This window comes from Corvus hawaiiensis, chromosome 5 (genome assembly GCF_020740725.1).
Source record: "Corvus hawaiiensis isolate bCorHaw1 chromosome 5, bCorHaw1.pri.cur, whole genome shotgun sequence".
NCBI classification, from domain to species: domain Eukaryota; kingdom Metazoa; phylum Chordata; class Aves; order Passeriformes; family Corvidae; genus Corvus; species Corvus hawaiiensis.
This window is the reverse complement of record NC_063217.1, coordinates 58,627,944-58,644,762: the sequence shown is the minus strand read 5'-3', so window position 1 is coordinate 58,644,762 and position 16,819 is coordinate 58,627,944. Positions and strand designations below refer to the sequence as shown.

The window sequence follows — 16,819 nt, the reverse complement described above, 5'->3', positions numbered from 1 at the left end:
TTTAAGGGCAGGAGCAGATAGAGCCAGCCAGCTAACGCTTTCATGCCCTGACTCTGGCCAGCAGCTTCATTTCGTGGGCAGACCAAGGCTTAGGAGATGATTTAAAATACCTGCTCCCGGCGTGTTCCCCTGTGCATCAGCCGGAGTCCCCAGCGTAGCCAGCACGCTGCCCTGCCTCGTCCTTCTGCCTTTTCCAGCAGACCCCTCACGATCACGGTGTCACGGTTCCCCAGGCCTTACAATCAAGCAGTTTGTTGTAAGGGAACTAAAAATAGCACTGAATTTTTCACTGGAGCACTTGCCTGAGTGAAGATAGTGCCAGTCAGCCCATGCATTAGTGAGCCGTACAGACCTTTAATACAGCCCAGATCCCTGGAAATAAGGCCATCGACATTTTTCAAAAGATGTTTTTTCCTCTCTTTTCTTTTTTTTTGAAAATAAATCTTTCTGACCACTAAAAGACGAACTGAGTGGGGTTGTTTTAAGAATATCCTCGGGAAAGAGTGAGTCACTTAAGCTGCTTTTATGATAAAAGATCCCTGGAGGAACTCTATCTCCTTAGTCTCTGAGCTGTTCAGAGATCCATATGTCCCCCTGCAAATCAAAGTTTAGAAAAACTATCGGGTTTTTCAGCTTTGTGTTGCTTGTTTTTAATAGTATGAGCACCTGCTTCCACTGTGGAGTTAGGACTAGCACGGGAAACAGAGCAGGATTTTATCCTGGCTAACACCTCAAGAGGATTGCTAACAGAAGCGTATGTCTTGCAGGGCAGTGAAAAAGGTCTGCAAAAAAGTGTACAAAATGGCCTGTAAGGGAAGTTCATGGCACAGGATGACAAGTCCAGAAAAAAACTGTCCGGAGGAATTATTTTTTACAAAGCTTTTCATTGCTGTGTCCTGAAAACATGAAATCACTAAAGACCAAAGTTGCAGGAGATGTCATTCAAGACAAAGATGCTAGAGCTGCTGCCAATATCTGCACTGGGATGGCAGATGCAGATTTGAATGTAAAACTTCCAGTCAGTGGATGCCAGACTCACACACATTCTCACTGTGGCACACAAAGAAATGGGAAGGTACAGGTGATAGCTGGCAGCAGCCACTTGTGGCATTCCAAAAGGCTGGTAAAGCCACAGTGATTCTCCTGCTAGTTGCTCCCAGCTGTGAAGTGTGCCTGACAACAAGCCAGGATGTCTGAACCACAGAAAGTTAAGTCTCATTAAGATACATGTATTTCAAAGGAAGATTTTAGGGTAGAAGTAAACACTAAAAAATTGGAGACTTACTGAGAATATCAGAGGAGAGATGCTGCGTTTTGTTTCACTGACTTTCATAGGAAGAAGTTGAAAAGACTGTTAATGCAAAATTGTCTCCCACACTTGTTTCCCCTTGTAAGTCTTCGAGCATTCCTTCAAGATTTTATTTGTTCTGCAGTCGAATTCCAATATTTTTGCCCTTGTGAAAGGGCTGGCAAATTCCTTCTGCTCCTTTCTATTGCTGACCAAACATGCTGGAAGGCATCATGTAACATCCACGTAGCAGCAGAGGTAGCCACAAGCGTAACAGCGTCTTCATTCCTGCTCCACTCCCCAGCTATTATTTATAGAGAGAAAGAGCATTAACGGAGCACAACGTTCTCACTAATTTAGTCTCACTTCACCATCTGTTACTTCCCATGAGTTGATCCTAATGAGAAACTACTTCAAAACACATTTGAGGACCAGCTGCACCCAGTGAAGTCACCACAGGAGAGAAATAGGGCCCTCCTAACACATCATATTCCAATGCTACAAAGCATCTCCTTCCCTACCAAAAATCCATGGGAACACTGCTGGTAATATGAACACAGCCCTAGGTCACAGCCTCTTGCAGTCATGTTGAGCAAGTATCACACTCAATATTGTTTTTCTGAATAATTCACAATTCTACCCAGTTAGAAGGGCAATGAGAGAGCTACAGACATCATCCACCCCCCAGGTCTGAGCAGCCTGCTTTCTGCAGCTGCTTCTCCTCCAGTGAGTTCATGGAATGATCACAGAAATTGGAATCTCCCCAAGAGTGACCATTACTGCCTCACCTTTTCCATGCAATTCCTTGTAAAAAGGGAGTCTCCATCTTCATAGCTACCCTTTAAATACTGGAACATGGTGATACAAGGCCTCCCCTAAGCCTCCTTTTCTCAGTGCTGAACAAACCCAGCTCTCTCAGCCTTTCCTCATACAGCAGCCTTCCCAGTCCTTTGATCATCTTTGTGGCCCTTCTCTGGACTCCCTCCAGCTTGTCTACATATTTTTGTATTGCGGGGACCAAAACTGCACACAGTATTCCAGGTGTGGCCTGCAACGAGCAATGGCCTGGACAAGCAGTAAGTAGAACAGGATTATGATTCTTTATCTCTGCTGGTGGTGCCCTTGTTGGTGTATCCCACCATCCTGTTGGATCTCTACCACAGCAGCACTGTTTGCTCATATTGAGCTTGTTGTCCGCCAGGATACCTAGGGCCCTTTCCACAGAGCTGCTTCCAGCCAGGCAGATCGCATACAGCCCGTGCTTCACCCCCAGATTATTTTTTTCTGAGGTGTCCAAGGTGCAGGACTGTACACTTGTCCTTGTTGAGCTTCATAAGGTTCAAGCAGTCCACTCTTCCAGCCTATCCAGGTCTTCCTGCAGGGTGGGTCTCCCTTCTGAAGTGTCCCCTTCCCCACTCAGTTTGGAATCATTGGCAAACCTCATCAGGGTGCCCTTGGTCCCATCACTCAGATCACCTGTGAGGATATTAAACAGTGTTGGGCCCAGTATCGATCCCTGGGGGACCCTGCTTGTGACAGGTCACCAGCCTGAAGAGGAGCTGTTTGCCGGCACCCCCTGGGTGCTCCCTGCCAGCCAGTTCCTCACCACTGCACAGACCATGTGTCTGTCCATAATGTGTCCTTTTCCCGAGGAGGAGGCTTGTGGGAAACCATATGGAAATCCCTGGAGAATCCAGGTAAACACTGTGCACCGCCTGCCCCACTTGAACCAAGCACTTCCTTTGCCACAGAAGGTGATCAGCTCTGTCAAGCACGATTTGCCCTTGGTGAATCCGTGATGGCTTTTCCCAATCACCTGTTTCATTTATCTTGTGATAGCTCCCAGGTGGATTCCTTTGGTAACTTTCCCAGGAGCTGAAGTATTACCAATAGGCCGGAATCTCCTGGATCCTCCTTTGAGCCCTTCTTGTAGATGCGGGTGACTTTAGCCTTCTTGTAGCCTTCTCTGATGTCCCCTGATCTCCATGACTTCTCAAAGATTATGGAGAGCAGACTCACAGTGAAACCATCCAGCTCTCTCAACACCCTCAAATGGGTATTGTCAAGACCCATTGATCTGTGGGGTCAAGCTCCTGAAGCAGTTCACAGACCAGCTCTTCCTCCCCTGACAGAGGTGGGTTTGTGTTTGCACCAACCTGGATTGTTGTTCCCAAAGCCTGGGACCCGGCAGTGCTGGTGAGATGGAGGTGAAGAAAGTGTTGAGAACCTTTCAGTGCTGTTGGTGAGTAATTCACCTCTCCTGTTTAACAGCGAGCCAGTGATGTAAGTATTCAACAGTCAGCCATTCTCCAAAGAGTAAGATGTTGGCTGACACCATGCATGGAAAGACGAGTGGAAATACTGGACCACAGCTGCCAAAATTTAGAGTTCACCACTGAACTCACAAGATTGCTACTGCCAAGGCCCTGCAGACAGCTGAACCACATCACAGTAAGTATGCACCATTTTTCATTTGAATTGCTGATGTTAGACTTCTCTGTCCTCTTGAGAAAATTCCTTCTGAACATCCACCTAAATCAGAGTATGCTGGTCCCATATAGTGGTGGGAGAGACTACAAGATGAATTTGGTTGGAAGCCAGCCTGTAAGACTACTGCGTATTTTGGTCAAAAGCACATGAGGAAGAACAACAGCCACAGCCTGGGCCCAAGGATACCCTGGAAAACTGATGGTTTTTTAACTGCTTGAGACAAAATTCCGAAGCTTTGTGCTATAGGATTCCTTATTACAAATCAGGTTTAGCCTTAATCCTCTCTGTTACTGTACCTAAGTGAATCAGCTGGGCTTGGGAGTGCACTGAAGGAAGCCAAGGAAACCCAAGCTGTGCCACAAGCCTGCTGAGTGCCTGGGTCCACTTGCTCTGCCCAAGGCTCAAAGGAGCAGACTGAATGCAAGTGATCACTGCTTAGGTAAGCCACTGCTCCCAGTAAAAACTGTGCTAGAAATAGCCTCCTACCTTTCCTGCAATTCATAAAAAAGGCAAGAAATCTCCTTCTGTTGCCTTTGTTGCCTTACACTTCTGTTCTCCATGGCACCAGGGAATATTTAGAGCAGTATTTTGTAAACAGCACGTGTTCCAGTGGCTGGCGCAGCACTGGCCACAGCACTGTGGGGCTGCGTTCCTCAAATTTTTGGACACTGGTGGACACCAGGGCTGCCTGGGCAGGGAGCAGCTGTGTGTGTAGGTGGGCAGGGAACAATGGGAGGGACAGCAAGATGGGAAACACAGCAACTTTGCTGCCTGCAAAAATCATGGTCCTGACTGCAGCTCCCTGCATCCATACTGTTCAACAAGTTTTCCTTTTGTGCCAGCTGGCTGAGGTAAAGGGAACTGTTTTGCCAGACATTTTGCTTTCTTCTCTAGTACCATCACCAGCAATAACTTAAATGTCTTAACCGATGAAACCAACTGCTTAGTGATTTCTGCTCTACCTCTAAGGTTTGGGATCCACCACTTAAAATACTTGCTTCACATCCCACTGAAAAGATTCTTCCTTATTGCTGGAGAGACTGTAACTTTGCAGACTGGGATAATTTTTAATACTTCATGTGACATCAGAACAAAATCCTTTTCTTCACAGTGTGTGCTTAAATGGGATTTCAGCCTCCTCTTCACTTTTAGTACTTTATGACAGGAACGTTTTCAGAGGTGCCAGCTGGGCTACACCCATGTAAAATGGGAATAACACCCAGAAATGGGAATTAAGGATCATATGCTAACGTAAATTTAGCTGTAGAGCATACTCCTTGTGTTTTATGACATATGTTTAACAATATGACCACAAATGTACTAAAGAAGGAGGTACGGAGGAAGACAGCTATGCAGTATAGATACTCGCAGAACAGTACAAGGGGAATCTTTAAAGTACTCATAAATCCCCAACTGCTTGGGGAATTCAGTGTGACAAGAACACTTCGGGTTCTTTGTTAAAAGATCCTAGAAAATGTGAGGATGGCTAGATTTGGATCTGCCCTCCACTTTATCAGCAAGTCTCTTACTGTCAAAAAAATAATCTCTGCTGAAAGCAAAGCTGTCAGCTTGTCCCTCAGCATTACTAAAGGCAGCATTACAGTGATAGGCATTACTAGACATTCCTAGGAGAAGCTGAACTGTTCTTTCAGTTACTCTGCTGGATAAAATTGCTGTACACATTTCATGGACAGGTGAAAAGTCAGTAACACGCACAACCATAACAGCAAAGAGGACGTTACAATCACAGAAATTATTTCCTCTGTGATACAGATGCACCATCTGGTTTTGCATATTCCAGCACAAGAATAAATCTTCCAGAGTGCTTTCCTTCCAACTTCACTGCAGTCCAAATCCAGTTCAGCTGATATGTAAGAAATGAGTCTTTCTCCATATGTTTCTGCGTGTGGGCTTTGAATTGGTTATATTCGTGCAGCCCTTAGGGATGCCCAGATAACTCTGAATATCATGCTGAGATCTTCTCATGGAAGCTTCTGTCAGCTGTACCATGCAAAGGGCTCTCAGCTGCACACTATTTAACTTGCCCAATTACATTTTTGGCTGCTGTTCTGTCTTGCAGCTTAGAGAAACCCTCTCCAAGAGCTAGGTCACAGGAGGAAATTGCCAAAATATGCAATTTTTCAAAGAACTTACTCCTAAGGGGAATGGGAGATATGAGAAACATTACAGCAGGTCTGGAAGAAAACATTAGGAAAAAAAATATTGTGAAATTGTAATCCATAAAGACAACATCTTTCCTATCTTCCCCTTATATCTGGTTGTTACATTCGAAATGAACAGGTTCATAAACACAGATGCATCCACAAATTGCCCTTCAGATATTAACTCCCTTTCAGTTTTGATGCTGGGAAAGTATGGTGTTTGTGTGATTCATCTGTCTACTTGACATAAGCAAACACCAGCTGTTATTTCCTTGGTTTACGAAAAGAAGGAGTAAATAAAAATTTATTAATTAAACACGGAATTCAGAAAGCTCAGATGTGGATTCAAAACTTATTACACAATCATGTCAACTTTGACTCAAGGAGAGCACATGGGACCTGTGTCTCCCTCTTGATCACAGTGAAATGCTGGTGACAGCAATGCCTTGGCTTCAAATCCAGAGAGGAAGTCAGAATATAAGCAGAGGTTCTGAAGATGAACATGGTTTTGAGATTTGACCATGGAAAACAACTCTCTAGGTGAGCCAGAAAAGCACATTATTTGCTCTTACATGGCAAACAAAACATCTCAAACTCTTTGCCTTTGAGAAACAGACAGCATGTCCTCTGGATTTGTTTCCCAGCAATTTTTCCACCAGCTCAGTGACACATGCACCAGGGTGGTACAGTTCATCTGCAATACCACAGTTATGAATCCAGCTCTTCAAAATTGTTCCCTCCTGGGTCATCAGTTCAAACACAACCCTAGTCTGAGATGATTGAAACTTGCCATAGCCTGACACCTGTAAATCAGCTCCAATGAAATGAGACTCTGGCTTCACTCCCATTGCTGCTGGAGAAGCATCATGATAAAAATTACTGTAATCAGTAGCACCTCTGATATCCAGCTCAATAAAAGAGGCTTTGTCTTTAGAGATCATCTGTGGGACCTTCAAAGATCCTACAAAAAACTGACTTACGGCTGATTTATAAAATAGTAATAATACACAAATCACACATATGGACTCCAGCAGTTTTCCTAAATTACAGCATCAATGCCATGAGAGACCTGTCTCATCCTGTGTAACCTGGGCTCTTCAGGAGATCACAGTTCCTTTCCCACTAGGGCACAGCATATTACAAGCTTATGTTTATTCCAAAGATTCTGGGAGAGGATAGCAAGGACAGGGCAAGAATTAGCTCTGCACCACCATTTCACAAACACACAGAGAGGCACATCAGCTACAATTTGTCAGCTAGGATCAGTATATTATTCCAAAAACACAGACTCAACAGCAAGCTGAAAGGTAAGGATAAGTTTCTGTGCTTTGCATTGCTCTAACTTTGAGAAAGGGCCAAGGGAAAGCACAGGAAGAAGGCAGAAATCTTGCTTCTGTCCACAGAAGCTTTTGTGCAGTTCATAAGCTGAGACAAAAGAAGAGTAGAGAACACTCATTTTCCAAATCCCACTTAGGTAAGTCCTAAAATAATAAATGTCTATTAGGTATAACTGTTGTCTTCTGGGACCAAGGCAAGAGAATAGTTTTTCCTATGGCTAATGCTAATACAATTTATATGAGAAAGCAGTTACATGAACAGACTATTCCTCTAGGCTGCAGTAACCAAGTATCTTTATCCCTTTTCACAAATAGCAAAATTAATGTATCATAGAATCACAGAATGGTTTGGAAGGGACCTTAAAGATCACCTCGGTCTAATTCCCCTGCCATGGGCAGAGACACCTTTCACTAGACCAGGTAGCTCAGAGTGGTGTCCCTCCTCTGGACTTGTTCCTGTGCTGGGGACTAAAGAGCTGAGTATGTAATGGGGCAACAGTGAAATATCTAAAACAGACCTGAGAGAGGCAGCTCCAGGAACAGAAATGTAATGTATTTATTCCCTATTTGTTGCCACTACTCACTCCATCACTAACAAGGCTAAAAATAAATTACATATTTGCTTTGCCAAGGGTAAAGGTGTCTTCAGTAGACACCCCTCATTCTGAAGTGATAGCAGGCTAGAGCCAGGAGCTTATGTCCAATTTGGCTTGCTCAGCTGCAGTATGGAGTGGGCACCCCTGAGGAATCCTGGAATCTACCACTCCAAAGAGCCTCCTATCTGATCAGCCCATTTTTGCTGGCTGTTGGAGCTGAGCTGTCACACTCAAGCACAACTTTTGGCACCTACTAAAAAACCCTTAATTTCTTGGTCAGTCCAAGCTAGGGAAGAAATAAGCCATTAGTATCTTCCAAAGGGCAGTATCAAAATGTGCTGAGAGCAGAGCCCTGTCAGAAAATATCTAGGCTCACTGCCAGCATTTCATGACGGATCTGTTTTAGACCCAAACAGAGGCTTGGGGATAGATTCACTGCTCCAATGATATTTATGAGCCTTTTACTTTGACAGGGCTCATTAGAGCCTTCCCCCTGCCATGCTCCCCTGACCTGTGCAGCAGGTTCACTGCAACCATGCCTGTGATGCCTGTGGACAGGAACACAAGATGCAGTTTTGCCCCCTCCTCTGGGAAACAAGAACATGACTTTTTAGACTGTAATCACCACCCTTAAACCAATCCAATAGGGTTCCACGGTCTTACACTGTTTAGATGCCCTTTTCCTAGACTTCCTTCAATCCCACAGTTTTCAAAGGAGAGAAAACACAATTACTCTTCCCTTTACAAATACATCACCCTTAGGGAGCACTAAGAAATTCAACACCCTGAAGCATGCTACATCCTAAATGCATCTGTGTCGATTCAAGCATGTTGGGAACTTCGAGGAACTAAGTCAAATCAACCCCAGCTTGTAAACCAGGACCATTCTCCCCAAGTGAGACACATGCATACAGACAATCCACAAGTACAAGCACCCACAGAGCCTTAGCTAGGGAATTCTATATGCATCTATACACTACATACTACCACACCTGTTCAGTAACATTTGGAAGCAGCCAGTACTATTTACTGAAGGACAAATAATCAAAATGTTTCCAACCAGTGCAGTTGTACAGCGGCAACCTTCAGACACAGTGTCACGCACAGGATATGTGATTTCCTGCAAAACTCCTTTAAATAACTTCAAGTGGAGTAAGAGGACTTCAAAAGCATATGGGAATTTCTCATTAATACCACAAATGCAGCATGTTCCAAACTGCAGATGTGCATTCACTATCAGACACATAAATATCCCGTATTTTGTGTATTCTTCTCCCTGTTCCTTGGCTTTAGACCTACATCTGGTAGCACGACTCCTTCATTTGATGCTCATATTGATTTCTCTTTAAAGCCTACCCAGACAAAATGTGTCCACAGGCATGGTATTACAGCCAGACTAACAGCACTTACAAAGCCCCAGTGTCCTTCCCCATACTAAATGAGCTACAATCTGACATCACCAGGATTTACAAACTCACCTGTCGTAGCTTGTTGGGGTCCCTCCCCTGCCGTGTAGCCCTGGGAGAGGGGCCCTGAGGGCACAGACATGGGGTTTCCCTGCCCCTGCTCAGCCTCGTTCCCATGGGTTGGTTTGTGTTCCCTGCGCGGGCAGAAGGACCCTTGGTCCCGTGACTGGAGCAGTTCCTGGGCAGAGCCCCGGCCATGCGGCTGGAGAAATAAACATCTCTGAAACATCTAGCAAGAATCTGTCTGTCCATATATATTTCCTTTCCACGGGACTCCTGGTTTGGTATATGTATGTTGCAGGATCCCCACTGCAACAGTAGCTGACATCCTTCCTTCAAATAGTGATTACACAAGAAGGTAGATAAAGAACAAGTCATGGGCATTTGTCAGGAAGCTTATTGCCTCTTGGATAAAAGGTAGCCCAACTGGTCAAAGACAACCTTGCTTCTTGTTTTCCAAAGAAACCAGATACATAAAAACTAAAGTACAAGTTACTCATTTTACCTGTCATTATCAGGGAAGACAGAGAGTCTGAAGCTGGTTTTCTGCACTCTGCCTAGACTACTAGATTTTATCCATAGCCTCCCATGCAGTTGTTCAGACATTTTCAGACATTTAAACCTCTTCAAGTCCTAACAAATCCTTTCCTTTAGGTTCCTGAAACACTGGAGACACCACCCTGCAGCTGAAAAGACAGAAAGCAGGCAGCATTTAGCAACAGTACTTCAGCATTGGCTCGTACGTTGCAGCAGAAAGATTATCTCACTAAGAGATGAAAGTACCGGCAGACAGGTAAGCATTTACTTGAACTCAAAGAGGTTCATCTGTTCACCAGATATTCAGTTTTGTATAAAGGAAAGCCCAACTGAAGTAACACACCAGCCACACTCCACCTGCTACTTCAGCAGAAACCGACTGCTGCATGAAAAACTTGGATGAGCACATTTCAAAAGCTTAAAGAAAATTGATTCTGGATTAAAATGATCAACTGATTTCCCTCTTGGCCTTCCTGGGAATTGAACCTGTCTACACAATTAAGCTGTATAAAGATTTTCCCTGAAGCTATAAAAGCCTTTTATTTATAACCGCATCTCATCATATTAAACACCCTGCTCCAATCTATTACAAGTTGAAGGGATGACAAATACTACAGTGTAAGCCGAATACACTCAGCACATTAGGCATCTAAAGCACTGCAAAATTTTACTTATCAATTTCCACCTTAATTAAGAGCAATCTTCTCTTGAACTGACTACTTTGTACAAACCCAGCGACACACTGCCAGCAGGGAATGAATATATGAACAGTGTGGGGGTTTTAAGGCACATCTTAAAAGATTTTTTAATCTGTAGCCTGTCCTATCTATTGACTGAAGTTTAGTTATGATAAATAAATAATTTTTATGCTCCTTGTATTACCTGAAATCTACAGAAGCAGCTGTAGCAGGACTAGGTAGCGACGTGTTAGTAAAACCAGACCTAACCACAAAACCAAAATTGTAAAAGAAAAATTATGCAGCTCAGAAGGGAGATGCTGCAATATACATCTTGTTACACATACTTAGAGCCTGACACCTTGCCTTAGGAACCCCAGAGCTCTAGGGTCAGTGTATCTTCCCAAAAATAACCGGGGCAGCACCGAAATATAACCTTAATCTAAGAAGCTGTGGAGAGAATTGCAAATATAACCCACTCAGATGGCACGATGCTATCAAAGTTTAACACGTCAATCTGCTCATTTAATTAAAGCCCTTTCATCTCCATGGTTAGTGGCAGGTCTGTACTGCAGAAATGGCACCAGAACAGATGTTAGCAAATTTGTCAAAGCTGCAGGATGATTGCTCTGGCTTTAGTGTCTTTTGAAGGACTACTCTATTTACATTCCTACAGATCTCTCATGTCAAATCGGGTAAATATTACCTCTCCTTTGGCTGCTCTACAGGAAGGCATAAGCCAAGTTTCTTGGTGAAAATCATTTGCTTTGAGAAAACACCATATGATTATAGGCAGCCTTTTTTAAGATTTCAGGGGAAAAACCTTTAATGATGGAAAGCATGCCTTAATTTTAAATAGGCCTTTCTCCATATTTTCTTTTGTCTTACGTGTTCAGGATTCCCTTGAAAAACTGCAGTCGTGAGTTAAGACAGGAAAAAGGTACTTGGAAAATGACTTGGCCACTCAAGGGCAGTCCTGCACCATAATCCACATTTTGGTGGCATCAAGAATGTCCAGGGCAAAGTTAAACCTGCAGGTGCACAGAAGAGTCTCACTGTGCATCCTGGCATCCAACCAGAGGCACAACCCTTGTGTGATCAACCTGTACTGTGCAGAGCACATCTGGACAAGGGAGGGCAGAGGAGCCAGCAAGCCTTTGCCCCAGGCACTGAACCACATTAATGAAACACTCTGAAATGCTTGCATTACAAAAAGCAATCCGGTTACCAGTGAAGGCAAAGTAATTGCCTGCAATGTCAAAGGGATGACACAGCTGTTTAAAGCAAACGTGACCTTACACTCTGTTTATGGAGCAGGTCATCTGAATTATGTAAGAAAATAGCCCATTTTGATGGGGTAATAGTTTCTTTTCCAGTTAGTGAAGTTACACTTCCAAAGGCTAAAATATGCAATGTATCACAGGGAACAGTTTGATGGCAAAATACTGCTCAAAGAGCCAGAGGCACACAGGAATGCTGCAGGGTCAGCCACACAATGGAGAAGGGCAAAGGGCTTTCAAAAGAAAGAGCCAGCACTGCCAAAGGAGGCACCATGCACAAGTACAATCCCCTTACCAGAGACCTGCCTTCTGAACAAAAACCACTCCAGGCTGAGGAAGCAAGTTTTCTCATTTTTGTGCTTCAATGCAAAAGCCCTCTGAATCAGAGATGCTCCAAGATAATGAGAACAACTGTAGTTTATGAAAGCAATATTAATAGACATATTCCCTGCCTTCCATGAGAATTGCTCAGAGAGCTTTTCAAGCTCAGTTACCATCACTTCGGTTTATCAATATGCAAATTAGAGCAATTAGTCAGTAAGTGGCTCACTTGATCAAGTGCATATTAAAAGATAATGAGAGATTGAAAAACAACCTGGGTCCATGCTAAGGTGATTCACAAGCTGTAAATACAAAGTTATGCTTTATAGCACTAGGGAGGGTGCAAAAAGAAGAGGATCAAAACCTCAAAAGGAACTTCAGCATCCTTCAGCATAACTGATCTTCCAAAACTCATTTATAAAATTACTGTACAACTTCTCTTTTTCCTTTTACATCCTCCCTGGACCATGCTTAGCTGGAAACCAGCAAATGCCAAATCATTCGACATTATTTAAGCCTGACTTCCACAGAACAACCAAATAAGCAGCTTTCTTTTGAAGGTTCTCCCAGACTAGGGTTTCAAGACACTGCTTGTCATCAGAGCTGCCTTGGCTTGGCCCTAGCCTCCCGTCCCTTCAGCAGGTGGAGTTTGCAATCCCCACAACATAGGGAAAGAGGGTATGACCTATTAGTTCATACAAGGAAGCACACCCATAGATGTGTTTAGGAGCTAAAAGGATTTCTTTTCAACCCAGGAAGTGTTTCATCTTGAGGGAGCCTGGAGATGAGCAGTGCACAGGCAGCTGGATTAAAATTTAAAAGAGCAGGACTGAAAGGCTAGTCCAGCCCTGCTCTGCCACCATAAGGGAGCAATTCAGCGCTGGGGATCCACATGTTACTCTGCTATCATGGATCCTCATATGCACAGTGCCCCATATGCACAGTATTTTTTTTTTTTCTGCTCAAAGGTAATGCCCTAAAGGCCAACATAAAGGGAATGAACATGGAGTAAGTTCCCTGGTGAATTAGGGACTGGCTGTTTGTGCATGATTTCACCAGCACTTACTCCTTCTTTATTAAGCACTTATTCTTGGCTACTTTATGACAAAATCCCACTGTGCTCAACTCTTAGAGAAGATCAAGTACCTCACTGTGGAAGAACAGGAGGTAATGCTAAAATGTCCACATTCCTCTAAGACAGTAGGTAAATTATTCCTTCATTTTCAAGTTTACTGCATGCATCTGTGTACTTCTGCCTCAGAAACCAAGACCCTGCGCAAGCACTTATTTTCTACTTGCTTCTTAGCCTAAATGGGTATAAATGTTTCATGAACCATAAATGTTTCAAGAAAAAGATAAATGGTGAGCAATTACAAATGTAATCTTCCTCCATTTTAATGTGGCATCTATTTGCACTAAGGGCAGATGGATCATCTGAAACTATTCATTTGTATGGTGGCATGATGAGTACCATGGGTACTGGGTAATAAGAACCCAGTTTTGCTCCCTGTACAGTCTGTTGTTTCAAAAATATTCTAAAGCTATTATTTGTTTGCTAATTTAATAATAAAGATAATTCCAAGTACATCTGTACCCGGTTGTCCCAGCTTTGATGTAGGGACGACCATCTCAATCAAAGTCTGTTAACAGAGAAATTACCCTTGCAGGAAAATGGCTGAGCAGCAATTTCTTTGGATAATGTATAATAACTGGGGATAATCAAGGAGAATGTGAGTGTAGGGAAGCACATGTTCCAGCATATACAGCTCTCCTCAAATGTAGCTCTAAGTAAAACGAACTGGAATTATTATTGTGTTGTTTTGATCTTTTATGGAATATGCAAATGCCTTGTGGAAGGGCTCTAACATAGCCCTATTGCTGTAAAAGCCACTGGTATCTTCCCTCAAAACACTCCTGGGCCAGGCCTGCAGTTACCAAGAATCCAAACTATCACCTGCTTTATGCTGGACAAGAGAAGGAAATGTAATTCATTCAAAGTCTTGATACTTATTTGTTTGTTTGGGTTTTTTTACTACTTCAGTATGTGTTAACTAATTTATATTACTAAGGGGCTTTTTTTCTTTAATGGAAACTCATTCAAACACTTTCTTTAACTCCAGGAAAAATATTTCCAATAAGGGTTTTAGAAAGCTCAAGTTGACCTCATTTACTTTAAGGAAGAAAAAAAAAAAAAAAGAAGAGAAGTCAATACAGGACAGAGTAACCTCCCAGGGACATCTTGTTTTACCTCTCAGAATGAACAGGCACATCCCCACACCACTGAAAGAAGTCAGGCCACTTTTCCTACATTTTTCCTTTCTCTGGCACATATGCTTCGGAGGAGCAAGACATCTGCTGAACTTTGGGGTCTAGAGACTGCTCAGCTGTACAGTGATCTGATTATGCAGTCAACTCCTTTGAGAGCCACCAGGCTACTGAATTTTCAGCATATATATGTGTGTGTGTGTATGTGTGTGCTGCAATGGGAACGTGCAGAGACAATCTCAGTTGCCATCTACTACGTTATTAAAAGAGCCCCCATCAAAGCTACTATTTCTATTCAAAATAAGGTCTGGTATGATTAAATAAACCCACTGCAATGTAACTTAGCTGTTCACAATTTCTACTGTCACTTAAACTTGCTTTTCTTCAAATTTAGCCACCGAAGCTTAGCTGAGGCAGCCTGCTCCCTTACAGCATGCTGTCAGCACATTTGGGTTGTACCTGCTGGTCACAAGAAACCCTTAACTGTGGGACTTTTGAAAGGCCTACAGAGATATCTTCACTCATGCAAAGTTTTCAAGGTGTTGTTCTACTGCAATCGAAGTAACAAAACAGCAACTGTGTTTGAGATGACACTGCCCTTCCAATCTAAGCAATAAAGCCTTCAGAAAAAAAAAAAAAAAGAATATTACTCCCAGATGGGAAAGCAAAGTTCCAAAAAAAAAAAAAAAAAAAAAAGGTTTAAAAAAATGAAAAGAGAAAACTTGTAGTGGGAGGGAGTACATGGAAAATAGTTAAGGAAGTGACGTCAAATCACTCAGGATTTGATGTAAGATTCATTACTTTCACAGATGCAATTTTTGATAGCTTGAATTCCAAGATTCAGCAATTTCAGTGGAAAGAATTCGTAACAAGCCATGGGAACTGCTGGATTTGCAGCAATTAAACACAGGCATGGGAAAAGATGTTATGCTATGCAGTATCAGGGAGTTAAATCAAAGTATTGCTAATATTACGCTTAAAATGAAAATCTTTTGTGAAGCCTCCAGCAAATGGAAGATACATGAGAAAAAAAAACTCACCTCCTTCCCTCTTTGGAGAGGTGTATGTCCCTAAAAAAATACTTGTGTCAACTGCCCATCATAATCCATAACTCAATTTGCTTATTATTTCTTTTTAATTCAAAGGAGCATGAGTTTCTGATTTTCCCATGACATTTCTGCTAAGGGAAGGTTACATCTCTTGAGATCTGAGCGTTTGCATTAATGGTTTAAAGCAAAGCTAGAGGCAGCTACTCATCACTCAAAACTACTGCCATTGCAGCTTAACTGCAACTTACTGTATTTCCTACAGGAATACAAAATATTCTTTTTCTTCTCAGGCAGACTGAATTCTATCTTTTTTTTAATTATTCAATTAAGTGATGAGATACAGCAGTTGGACTTCACCTGCTGACTGAAAGTACAGCAAAACATAAGGTGCATTCTAACATCCTAAAATGCCTGGGCTAACTTCCAAAATACTGTACAAGGACAACAGTAGCAGCAGGGAGTAGAGGATGGCACAGCTTCTTGAATCAGCTAGAAAAAAAGTATTATCATGCTAAGCTCTCAGAAAAGTGTATCCTGGTGGGCCAACATAGAGAAAAGCAGTTATCAGCCAAAGTCTCCCAGGAAAGGAAGGAACAATAGGAGAGAGCCCTAGTTTTCACATGCATATGTAATAACCCCTTGTGATCTACAAATGTCTGATTAGCTGAAATGACAACAAGCTGTGAGCCCTCCAGCTGGTATTTGTGACTGAAGTTTAACGAACCAGTGCTGAACCAAAAAATAAGAGTCAGGGAAACAACAAAAACATAATATAAAAATATAGAAAGAAAAATCAAATTAAGTGGAGTTGCAATTTCCAAATGACTAGGTCATGATGAGTAGGAAATTAGATTAATATGTGGTTGTGCAAAGGTTAAGGAGTGGGACTTCTCTTCCCACACTTGAAGGGGAAGAAAAGAAAATGAAAAGATTTTTCCAGGTCAGGGTTTGTTTACAGTTAGTAGGATTAAAGGTTGAAGGCTTATGGGAAAAATGTGCCTCCAAGTGCATAGCTTCCCCTTTTTTGGGGCCAGTTTAATATGGCCTGCCATAGCTGCATCTACGACAACTGCAGAGCTGAAGCAGTTCTAGGAACTGACAGGCCAGAGGGGAGAGCCACTGTCCCTGCTCTGCTCAGCATCTTCAGTAACTTGGGAAAACTACAACATTTATTGCATGCACATACAAGAAGAGGTACTCAGGTTTTTGGTGACTAACTTTTCAATTTCATGCTCTGTAATGCCATCACAAATAGAGATTCATGCACTTTACAACTACACTGGTGCAACCAGCTAATTTCTCAGCAGAGATTTCCAGATAACATATTCTCCTACCCCAATTTCCCAGTACA

General features: G+C 42.7%; 1 protein-coding gene across 5 annotated transcripts in view; it reads right to left on the bottom strand.

The window, feature by feature from the left end:
• The window catches only part of ARHGAP24 (Rho GTPase activating protein 24), a 184,716-nt gene that overhangs the window by 71,041 nt on the left and 96,856 nt on the right, over positions 1-16,819 (bottom strand). The window contains exon 1 of one of the 5 annotated variants that reach the window (XM_048304532.1): positions 1,286-1,368. The exons of 3 other annotated variants lie outside the window; for them this stretch is intronic. The gene's annotated coding sequence lies outside the window, so the exon portion shown is untranslated. Of the gene's footprint in view, positions 1-110; positions 274-1,285; positions 1,369-16,819 lie in introns of those variants that run through there. One more of the 5 variants, XM_048304530.1, reaches the window with a different exon arrangement.